The sequence below is a fragment of the Chrysemys picta genome, chromosome 8 (genome assembly GCF_011386835.1).
Source record: "Chrysemys picta bellii isolate R12L10 chromosome 8, ASM1138683v2, whole genome shotgun sequence".
Classification (NCBI taxonomy): domain Eukaryota; kingdom Metazoa; phylum Chordata; order Testudines; family Emydidae; genus Chrysemys; species Chrysemys picta.
Genome location: NC_088798.1, coordinates 41,446,893 through 41,459,903, shown reverse-complemented (window position 1 = coordinate 41,459,903; position 13,011 = coordinate 41,446,893).

The following is a 13,011-nucleotide window of genomic DNA, read 5'->3' as shown; positions in this document are numbered from 1 at the left end:
AATTGACATAAGGTACCAAAGGGGCCAAAAAAGCCACGATTTATTTTGAGGATCCACCTCCATCCAAGAGAAGTCTGATTTGATCTTCAGCCTTGCCTTTGCTTCCCAAAAGATCCATTCTGATAGATTTGGCAAGACTGTGAATTTTTCCAAATAAAACCAACAGGTTTTAATGCTGATTATTTGTTGTTAATGAGTAGTCAATTTTGTTGAAGGTAAATATGTGCCCCATCAAATAATATGCATGAGTTTTTGTTTTATAGTGTTATACAGTTCATTAGTTAAATAAACAAAAATAATGTTCATTGAAAAATGTCACTTTCCTTAACAATTTAAGAAATGCAAGATATGGAATAGGTTCTAATTCTGCACATCCCAAGCCTAACTGTTTTGAGTGAAAAATAAACAACACCTACCCATAGGATATACCTGGCATATATTTATTACAACAGTCCCGAGAAGCAATTTCCATTTAGATGTGTTCTCTCTCAGACTGTATTATTAAAAAAGTTAAGGTGAAGAGAGGATCAAGATTGGATCTTTCAAAGATGAAGCGGCAAAAAAAAAAACAAAACCCTTAATGGAGCAATGTAATCTACTCAGAACGGTAAGGAAATAGCCCACAACTTTTACAGCTATTGTACAGAAAACACTCAATAGGCATTGAGTTTCTATGGTCTTGAGTTCTGTGAGTTTTGCATGCCTAAAGGCTGTAGGATTGTGCCTGTATCATTATACAATAAAGCACATATGCAAACAATACTTTTTAGGTGTAAAGGTTGAGAGGCTTAAAAAGGACACATAACCAGTCACCTGTGGGATAAGGATCTAGGTAGGCTGACAGGTGAACGCAAACCTTCAAAGTTCTCATAGTTTGTGTATGTGAAATTGAGTCTATATTGATTCAGGAACGAAGGATGCTTAGGAAGAACTATGACATTTTCCTAATACTACCCATTTTGGGTCAAAATGCCTGTTGTTAAAGATCTGACTTCTGTTAGTGTTGTAGCATATGTGTAGTTCCATATAAGTTACTCTGGACAGTGCATTTCCCCTTAAATAATTAACATTTCCTAGCATAACTCATTTTGTTTTCAAATACCAATCATGTTTTCTAAATGTACACGCAAGATCTCTAAACAATCAATGTCAGTTACATTCAAGGAAATCAAAGTCTCCCATTAACTTCAGCAGGATTTGAATCAAGTCCTTAGATGGTGGTTCATTTTTGATGTGGCACCTTTAAGCACACTGAGGAACTCTGTGAGTCCTTGCATCTTGGAAATAGCTGAAGCAATTCAGATATGCCACACAAGTTCTTCAGTTCTGGGCAGGTTCTCTCTGGAGATCAGAGTGTGATAAAATGATCCAGTTGTGGCTAGTTGCTCCTGGGAAGAGTCAACCTGTTGGTTATGAGGAAACAACATAAGAATAGTTTCTCAGTCTGTCTCCCTATTGACTGTAGCCCAGGCTGGGCAATCCCTCTCCTGCTATCTCCCTTCCACTAAGCTACAAAACCGGCACATGCTCAATATGGGGTCTCTATGAGAAACCAGAGGACTTAAAGAGACAGTCACATGACACTGGTCAGTTAGAGTCTAGCCCTTTGAATCTGTGTAGTTTTAACAGAGGGGTAACCAGCACAACTGGGGTAACGTCAGAACTGACACAGATTGAAACAAGTGGAAGGGCACTGATTTAGAGGCTTTTTTGTGTAACGTGCTACAAAAATGGGAGATAGGAGGCACAAGCCCGAAGGTAGAATGTAGCATTTGGCAGAGGAGACCTACAGGGACAAAGACGTGATGGCAGGTAGAAGGGGAAAAAAATTAAAGACAAACACAGGGTTTCATGCAGCTATTCAGTCATTCAGTATTGGAGTATTCTTATGAGAATTGTTTTGATAATTGTAACTCATATTTCATCTACAGAAAGCACTGAACATTTGAGATATGATGAAGCTACTGAGGCATGTCGTTGTCAGTAGATTGTGGTAACACTGCTCTAATAATGGCAAGTCCCACCTGACTGCAATTGCTCAACTACTTTAAAAGATTTATGCTGATTTATCCAACCTACCTGTCAACTTACCCAGCTGTGCAGGAATTATAATTGCACATTTGAAAGCTCTAGCTCCAAAGCTTATCAATATTTTTAGAGGAACATCCCATTCAAGATAATTATCATCATCATTCTCCAGAACATGTGTCTTCCTTCAAAGGAACAGGGGACTGGAAGGGATCTTTGGGGTCACCCTTTCAGTCTCCTGCTATTGCAAGCAGTCCCTTTGTAGACAATCTTTCCCCTTCTTGCACACGTGCACCAAACAGAGCATGTGTATGCTGCTAGAGCTTGGGTAGAGACTTTGGGGTGGAGAAAGGAAGGGTTTCTCCTGTGTGGAAACTGCTCCACTGTGCAAAGTGTGATTACACTCTACTTGAAGAATACTTAGAAATGCAATGGGTAACCAGAATGCAATTATGCCACATTGAAATTAGGTGGGACGTGGACATAAATGTAATATTGTTTGAATTGTACTGCTTGCAATGTAAGAGTTGCTGCTGAACTGTAATCAGTGTAGGAATGAGGCAGGGTTAAATCCCAGGCACAAATTAGACAAACTGTTTTATTCTATGCTGTTTTACAACAGACCCTGGTGGCCACTTCAGATAACTAATGATCAGCTGGATGCAGAGACACCTCAGGCCTGCCCCTGCAGCTGGGGTGGGGTGCTAGAGCTGCTGTTGTGGCTCCTATATCTTATAGATTCATAGATTCTAGGACTGGAAGGGACCTCGAGAAATCATCGAGTCCAGTCCCCTGCCCGCATGGCAGCACCAAATACTGTCTAGACCATCCCTGATAGACATTTATCTAACCTACTCTTAAATATCTCCAGAGATGGAGATTCCACAACCTCCCTAGGCAATTTATTCCAGTGTTTAACCACCCTGACAGTTAGGAACTTTTTCCTAATGTCCAACCTAGACCTCCCTTGCTGCAGTTTAAACCCATTGCTTCTGGTTCTATCCTTAGAGGCTAAGGTGAACAAGTTTTCTCCCTCCTCCTTATGACACCCTTTTAAATACCTGAAAACTGCTATCATGTCCCCTCTCAGTCTTCTCTTTTCCAAACTAAACAAACCCAATTCTTTCAGCCTTCCTTCATAGGTCATGTTCTCAAGACCTTTAATCATTCTTGTTGCTCTTCTCTGGACCCGCTCCAATTTCTCCACATCTTTTTTAAAATGCGGTGCCCAGAACTGGACACAGTACTCCAGCTGAGGCCTAACCAGAGCAGAGTAGAGCGGAAGAATGACTTCTCGTGTCTTGCTCACAACACACCTGTTAATACATCCCAGAATCATGTTTGCTTTTTTTGCAACAGCATCACACTGTTGACTCATATTTAGCTTGTGGTCCACTATAACCCTTAGATCCCTTTCTGCCGTACTCCTTCCTAGACAGTCTCTTCCCATTCTGTATGTGTGAAACTGATTTTTCCTTCCTAGGTGGAGCACTTTGCATTTGTCTTTGTTAAACTTCATCCTGTTTACCTCAGCCCATTTCTCCAATTTGTCCAGATCATTTTGAATTATGACCCTGTCCTCCAAAGCAGTTGCAATCCCTCCCAGTTTGGTATCATCCGCAAACTTAATAAGCGTACTTTCTATGCCAATATCTAAGTCGTTGATGAAGATATTGAACAGCGCCGGTCCCAAAACAGACCCCTGCGGTACCCCACTCGTTATGCCTTTCCAACAGGATTGGGAACCATTAACGACAACTCTCTGAGTACGGTTATCCAGCCAGTTATGCACCCACCTTATAGTAGCCCCATCTAAATTGTATTTGCCTAGTTTATTGATAAGAATATCATGCGAGACTGTATCAAATGCCTTACTAAAGTCTAGGTATACCACATCCACAGCTTCACCCTTATCCACAAGGCTCGTTATCCTATCAAAGAAAGCTATCAGATTGGTTTGACATGATTTGTTCTTCACAAATCCATGCTGGCTGTTCCCTATCACCTTACCACCTTCCAAGTGTTTGCAGATGATTTCCTTAATTACTTGCTCCATTATCTTCCCTGGCACAGAAGTTAAACTAACTGGTCTGTAGTTTCCTGGGTTGTTTTTATTTCCCTTTTTATAGATGGGCACTATATTTGCCCTTTTTCAGTCTTCTGGAATCTCTCCCGTCTCCCATGATTTTCCAAAGATAATAGCTAGAGGCTCAGATACCTCCTCTATTAGCTCCTTGAGTATTCTAGGATGCAGTTCATCAGGCCCTGGTGACTTGCAGGCATCTAACTTTTCTAAGTGATTTTTAACTTGTTCTTTTTTTATTTTATCTGCTAAACCTACCCCCTTCCCATTAGCATTCACTATGTTAGGCATTCCTTCAGACTTCTCGGTGAAGACCGAAACAAAGAAGTCATTAAGCATCTCTGCCATTTCCAAGTTTCCTGTTACTGTTTCTCCCTCTTCACTAAGCAGTGGGCCTACCCTGTCTTTGGTCTTCCTCTTGCTTCTAATGTATTGATAAAAAGTCTTCTTGTTTCCCTTTATTCCCGTAGCTAGTTTGAGCTCATCTTGACCAGGTGATCCCCCATAATGGAGAAATCCCGCACCAGTTTGATCTGTCAGGTACAAGCTTATGTTGTATTGGCCCAGGAGATTTTAATTCAAAACATCCATTTTTTGAAGGTGTATAAGTGAAAAATATTTGAAATGCAGTAAACTCCCAAAATATTCACTTTGTAGCTGAGGGAAATTGCATGCCAAATTTCAGTTCTGAGTGAATCTCAACAGTGGAATTGTGACTTCTCCAATGATGTACAAAGTGTACTAAGTGGTTATATTCTCCCTCTTTTATAAATTAAAGAGACCAACTGCAGAGACTGAAATCAGACGCGGGGCTTTGCATTTGCTTTGTTTTATTAAATAAAAAGATGTCTAAGGTTCCATCACACAGAGACACAGACTACCATTTAGGATGAGTGATTAATAAAAGCTTTACATAAATCCATAAAGGGAAATTGGAGTCAAATCCAAATCCAAACACAAGCCCTGTTTGCAAATTAGAACCCAAATCCTAATCCTTCTGAGATTTGCCCATCCCTCTTTGAAACTACATTGTTGTTATTTCCCAAACAGATTCTTTATGAGGGCTTTGAAAGTATTTAGAGTTGGTTTGTCTCTCAGATGGACTAATTTTCAATACAACTCCAACAAAAAACAAACCTACTATAAAGCCAGCACCAGTGTTAATATTATAATCTTTACCTGTCCCATAATTAAATACAAATGTGCACATGTGCTATATATCCTTATGATTACTAAACTGAAAATTATGCTTATTCTCTAGAATATGCTTCTGTCTTTACTCCATTGGAGAGCATATGCTCATACAATAATACAAAATGAAAAAAGTTTATGCTTCTAACTTTATACTAGTTAGCCCCTGATTAGAATTTAACAATACCATATACTGCTTATATCCTGCATGAATTCCGTACATATTGTAATGTATAGAATATATATTGTGTGTGAAGATAATAGCTGTGCTAGCACAAATCTTCTCTATATGCTATAAGTAGCAGCCCTGGAGACTAGCTTCCCAGGAGATATGATGAATCTGGGTGGTGGGAAACTGAGCTGGCTCAGGTTATATAGTAAGAAGAGGTATTGAGAGCTTCTCCTGATGGTACTGCCGCTGAAACCAAGAGCAGATATCTGAGGACAGTGATTGAGGAATGAAGAATCCAGCGGTGCCTGTCTCTTCCGGTAAATTATGTGTGTGGGGGGAAACAAGAACATGGTGAAAGAAGGACACTGAGTTTGGAGCTGTTGCTGTCAGTGGTTGATGGTATATCATTGCCAAAGCACAGCTGGGGAGAGTCTCTGGAGGAAGGCAAAGCAGGTGGTAGGCACAGGCCAGACAAGAATGGGGGTGAGAAGTGGCTTTATGCCACCTTTGTGCCCTGCAAATTCTGGGCTGCTATGGAGCTAAAACAGCTCCCAGCATAAGGTAGAGAAGCCTGCATCTGTTGAGAATTATGTCAGTCTGTCTCAGGTCAGCTATGGGCTATGAGGCAGCACGGATTCCTCATAGTGCCATTGTTACAGATCTTTGCACTGCTTCCCCCTTTCTCTTGGGCTGGCTGTTGAGGCAGCATTGGACCACTAACGTCATTACCTTGCTATGCCAGGAAATTCTTCCCCGTTCTCTTGTGTCTTGTTAACAGCCCCTTTCTGATACTCTATAGTGGCTGAGGCTGGCCCTTTAAGATTAGAGTTTGGGCCTCTACCAATCATATTGTTTCCTTTAGCAGTCCACTGGAATACGGTAGACCATTGTGATTTTCTTAATTGCAGAGAGTATCTTCCCCAGTATGGTTCTCCCAGTCTGAAAATTGGTTCTGAACACTAGGTCTCACCAATATCTTTTAAATAAACCTCACCTAAAGTTTCTAGGACAAGTTATTTTAAGATAAGATAGGGTAAAAAAATATTTGAAGAATTTTCAAAATTTGACTAAGACCTATTTCTGAGTCCCATCTTTCCAAAGTGGACCATCTGAGTCACTTCACAATAAGGTAAGATCTCTGTCTACAAACCAGAAAGGACCGTTTTTGAGGATGTTGGTGTAGGGAACTAAGCAGAGTAGAGTGTACTGCTTCTCCATATTTCTATACATTTAGGCTTGGCATAATCCTCAATTTTTATTTTTGTATAATTTCAGTGGATATAATTTGTTTTTATTGACTTAAATGTTCGCAGTTGTACAAAACTATGGGTTTTAAGATTTTTTTAGTTTATCAATTTAAATTTTCACAGTTGCAGGAAATTAGGGAAGGATCGGGCAAAGGGGGATGTCAGATAATTATTTAATGACAGTAGAGGCTGAAATTCAAAAAGTTAAAGCTTTATATCCATTAAAACACAAATTGTCAACATTACATGTCAAAATATACCAAGTAAATATCCTTAAATCAAACTCTAATAAGTTCTCAAGAAGCATTCATCAGACTTGCCTATCTGTAAATTTTCATTATTATCAGCTGAAATATTTTTTCAACATCTACTGACATTTACCAATAAAAATTGAATCATTCCAAGCATATGTACACTGTATTTAGTGCTTTTAAGCTGTAGGTCTCAAAACACTTTACAAAAGAAGGTAATTATTATTATTATCCAAATTAAAATTGGGGAAACCGAGGCAGAGAGTGAGCTGAAGAGCCTTACCAAGTCACACAGTAGGTTAGTGAAAGAGACAGAAATAAAGCCTAGATTTCCTAATTCCCAGTGTAGTGTCCTACCCGCTAAACACACTCTCTTTATATATCAGGTGCATAGTATAAGTATAGACAGACCTCAAATTCAGTTGGCTGTTTAAAACTTAGCCCATCTGTCCTCCACATATATATATGATGCCAGCCTTTAGATGAGCTGATTCTGTCAGTCTGTCAATCCCTGGTGAAAAGCATAGTTAGAATGCTATGACATCACCAAGATACAAGGGTAGATATTTTAAGTTAAGAAACTGTTTGAAGATATAGACCAAAGTATTGAATAGTGTAGGCATAACTTTTTAAATAACTTGGAAGAACTTCCTGAATAACTAGTAAAATTGCCAAAGCAGCCTGAATGACTTGATCTGCTAGAGGCACATGCAGTATGTAATTTAGGATAGGCTAATTTAAACAGAGCATTTTTCAGCTGTATTTGTTTTTAATTTGTGAGAGAATGTAGTGATTATGAAAGTGCGGGACTAGTAGCACTGGTCTGAACCAGGCTTAAGGTGAGCAGGCACTTTGCAATCTTCTCCACATAGCTCTGCAAATGAATGACAATCCTGCTGCCACAACCACTGCAGTAACTCTTGTGAGTGTCTCTTCTGTGCAGATGTTGCAAATTGTGGCAAACTGCATCATGTTTTTTTGCTATGGTTTTACTTTATTTAGTCCAAAGGAAAAAAGGAACAATCAAGAGACTGTTCAGTGATTGCAACCTTATTCTAGTCTATATAATTTTATTTTATCTTTAATAGAATGATCATTACTCACTGTAGACTATGAGCGCCTGATCATTATGTCCATGGCATTCCTACAAAGTAGCCTGCAGTATGACATCTCTAATGGATCAAAACTGTGTTACATACTGCTTTGTGCACTAAGTGGAGAGGATAAGAGGTTCAAAAAGGTGTCAGCCCTACCCTCCACATTTGTGCCTGCAATTTTTGTTTGTTTGTTTGTTTGCAGAGGGCACTTATGAACAATATTGGGTAGTTAGATGGCTAACTGTCCCATATGCACATGGAAGTACTGCTTACAATGCGAATTAGGGCTTCATGTGAATAAATTATTGCAGGTGCACATTTAGAGAATATTTTTGAAAATGTAGCCCATAGTATTAATCTTAATTCTTTATGATATGGATAAATAAGAACTAGAATGACACAATTACCTTCGTTCTCAGTCTTAGCCTATCTTCAATAGAACTTTAACCCAGGCCTTCAGAGATATAAGGCTAGTTCACTGACCCACTAAACTACCTAATCCCATTTCACTTACATTGTAAAATTCTGAGTAAACAAGAACAAATTCCCTTAATGCTGCTTTTTCCTATTGGTTTTTCATGTTGCTCACATTCAGCAGTTTACAAATAAAAATTTACTAGATTAGTGAGTTAGAGAATGTTTGTGTTAACATCATTTTTAATGCAGATGTCCCAAATGATTTTGCTACTTACACTGTCTGAATAAAGCAGAAAAACTCAATACCTAGAGAAAATATGTATTATTGGATGCATATTCTGACTTTTTAAGATGCGCTACAAACTACTTCTTTGAATTAAAGACCAAGCCAAAAAAAATTAATGTTTACTCAAGAAATTTTTAAATTGAAAATTGATACATTGCTGTTAGGTCTATATATAAATAGTATCAAGGAAAGGGCTCATTTTGCTTGAATTTCCTTTTCAAGAATGTTTCCAAAGCCATTCTGTTGACTTTAATGATTGTTAAATATTTAGAATTTTAATGTAGGAGACCAAATAGAATAATGCATGAAAGCAATAAATAAATAAGTAGACAAATAGAAATGCTAGACAGATAGATAGTGGAGCTTTTACTTAAAGATCGACCGATTGGCTCAGAAAAAAACATTTTAGTTCCTTTGAAAGTAAAGACATGAGAGTGCATTTGCTTGGCTTGCATTATATAGCCATCAATGATGGCTCAAATACTGACTGTTTTCTGAACCTAAAAATATCTAGGTTTTATGTAGTGCTTTTTATCCATAGATCTCAAAGCGCTATATGAAGGAGGTAGTTCACTTTATCCCTCCCTTTATAGATGATTCAACCAAAGCAGAGAGAGCTGAAGTTGCTTGCCTAGAGTCACCCAGCAGGGGTACATCTACTGCAAAAAAAAAAAAAAAAAAAAAAATACTGCAGCAGCAACTCTCAGAGCCCCAGTTTACAGACTCAGGCTTGTGGGGCTCATATTATGGTGGTAAAAATAGTAATATAGATGTTCCTGCTCAGGCTGGAGCTAGGTCTCTGAAACCTGGCAAGTGGGTCTTAGAGCCCAAACTCCAGCCTGCTATTTTTAGCACCACAGAGCAATCCTGAGTGTGTAGACCCAGGCACTGAGACTTGCTTCTGTGGCTTTTTTTATTTTGTAGTGCAGCTGTACCTTAGGAGACTCAGAAACACAACTTAGTTTTCCTGTGTCCAGTACCCCATTCAATGGGACACACTGCTAAGTTTTACCTTCATTTATAATCACTGCAACTCGTAGCTTAAAAGATTTTTCTGGTCCTGCATTATAGAATCATAGAACTGGAAGGGACCTTGAGAGGTCATCTAGTCCAGTCCCCTGCACTCATGGCAGGACTAAGTATTATCTAAGTATTATGTAGGCTACTATATCTAAGCCTTATAGGTATAAACTAAAAAGCCTTAGCATAAGTAATTAACCCTAGAGCATAAGATATCACAAGATAGAATGCTGTAGTGACTAAACTGCTGACAGGTAACCACAAGATGCTCGTTTATGCTAGCTTGGGTTACTTTAAAGTCAGGAACATCAGCAGATGTCTGACCACGAGAATGCCATGGCCTTATATGCTGATGAATTTGAGGTGAATGGACTAATGACCTATGGGAGAAGAGCACCCCACTATTAAAAGAGTGAGGAAATAAGGAAAAGGGGATGAAACCCTTAATTAATATGCATTAGGCGTAGTGGTATCAGCATAACACATAAAAGTTGTATCTTGGCCTGTCTGCCTTGGGGGAGATGTAGCTCTTGGGAGATGCCAGGATGATGACCACCGGTGGTGATGACAAGGAAGATGATGATGATGATGAAGATAATAACAAGTCTTTCAAGATATTCTGCAAGGGATATTCTGAGTATGTAGATGCTCAGACACACATTCCATATTATCCCCATCTACCTTGCTGGGTTGGAGTGTTTGTATCTTTGCTAACTGTATTATTAAAACTACAGCAAATTCAAAAAGGTTTTTCCTATGTGTGAGTGTTCCAACCATGCACATCAGGGTTTCCAACTGAATAATTCTGTGCCTGATTTTGTGACAAGAACCAATCAAATCTCAGCATGTTAGTGGGGAATTCTTAAGTAATCAATATAGTTAATATACAATCAATAGCTCAGGCAACAATTACACAGGCAATAGAATTTCACCAAATGGTTCCAGTATCAAGCCCACTTTGGTTGAGCTAGAGTATATCTTTTAGAAAGATATCCAATCTTGACTGAAAGACTTAAGTGATAGAGAATCCACCATACCCCTTGGTAAGTGCTTCCAGTGGTTAATTACAACTGAAGTGAAGGGCCTAACTGTAGAAACACATTTTTGAAAAGGTGAGCCATAATGTAAATAAAATGGTACATAATTTGTTTGTAGCCGTCTGTCCACCCCAGCATATGTTGCTTGTCTTTTTAGATTATTCCTGGAGGCAGGGCCTGTGTCTTTCTATGTGCTTGACCAACCCCTAGAGCAATGGGGACCTGATCCTGATGTAGGGCTATGGTGCTATAGCAAGTGATAAAAATAATGTAGATACTGGGTAACTGGATAACTCTTGACCCTGAATGTTTCTGAGACTGTAGGCAAGCCAGGAATCATTGTGAGTGTTATGATGATATAATATTAAGTTGCAATAATCAGTTACATATTTATTTGCATTTTTATAATTGTAGTTTAAATTACGATTTTAGAGAGTTATCAACAGGTGAGCACCATTACTTTTAAACTTTTCTCCTATGTGCTTTTTATGAGGCTGTTGCGACATGACCACCTCTTGCCATATGTTGAGGTTTTGGAAGGACTGGGTTTGGTATTATAGACAGATTTGTAATTAGATACTCGCTCCTGCCAGGGTGCTGGAACAGTTTGCATAGTGGGGGTGCTGAGAGTCATTGAACCAAACTGTAAACTCTGTATATGATGGAAATGACTTCAAGCCAGGCAGCACCCCCAGCATCCCTAGTTCCAGCATGTATGGCTCCTGCTTGCTCATGATTGCATCTCTGTTTACTATGGGAGTGCCAGACTTCTGGAGGGAACTGCATTTTTTCATTACTCTGGGAATTGCTGCCTCAGCGTTGTCTTAGACATACTAATCTGAAAAATGATTCTGCACATCCTCACCCTTGCTGGGGAAGCATCTCTAAACCATGCATTTGTGTTGGAAGTGAGTGAGGAAGTCAAAATACCCAGCCTACTCAGAGACTGCCCAGTTCCTTTGGGTTTAGAGGGAGGAGCTATTTAGATTTTGTATAGTTAACATTTAATTTATCAGAAAAACATGATTTTCCTTTCCTTTCAATTTACTTTCTCTCATTTTGGAGATTTTTTCCCCCTATCACTTTCATATAAGCAGCTGATCTTCATTATTCTGAGTACTGATTTGCCTAAAAGAAAATGTACTATAAGGGAATAATATTAACTTGACAGAGAGATAGAGCTGGATGATATAATAAGTCTTTTCCTTCTTTAACATGTATGATTTTATGAAACCGTAACCTAGAGTTAGCAACTCTGACCCACCTTCTTCCTTTTTTTTAGTTAACCTCTATCAACTTTTTAATATAGATTCTCATGTTTGTCATATGAATAAGTAATTAATGTGATCCTATTCCTCATGTTAATATGTTCATTGAAAGTGACATAGAAGGAAGGGCATTTTGATCTACAGAGAATTAATTAGCATGTAATTTTCAGTATATCATCTAGTGTTAATTAGCAGTTAAACCATCTTCTTGTGCATGACCTGATGATTTAAATACAGTGTTCTGTTACAGCAACCCTGGGGGAAAGTAACTTGAAAGGGTATTTTCTTCTTGAAAATGGAACTTTGTGCATCAGCTTTCTTACTGCTGCACAGTGTTGAAGTATCAGATCTTTCTCTCAGTCCTTCCACAATATGAAATTCTACATAATAAACCATGACATAGACAAACAGTAGTGGTGGCACTAATCAAATAAAATAATATTATGGGTTTCTCTGAAATTTACGTCTATATTTAGGATTTGGATAGCACCATTTGAATCTTGATAAAAACAACTGGCATAAATCAATACTGCTGCAGTGACTTCAGTGAAGCTATGCCAATTTATATGATGTGAGGATCTGGCTCAAGGAATTCTAGAAATACCAGAAGGCGAAATAGCCCAGTATTCTTGCGTTTTTTTGGATACCATTTCCTTCTTAGGATGTCCAGTGAACACATTTTTTTGCTCCAGTTGTTTTGAGGGACATTTTTTTTTATTACCTATGTTATAAAATGATTCTGCCCAAGTTCTCTAGTTCAGTCGTTCTCAACTAGAGGTACGTGTGCCCCAGGCGGTATGCAGAGGTTTTCCGGGGTACATCAACTTATCTAGATATTTGCCTAGTTTTACAACAGGCTACATAAAAAGCACCAGTGAAGTCCGTAGAAACTAAAATTTCATACAGACAATGAC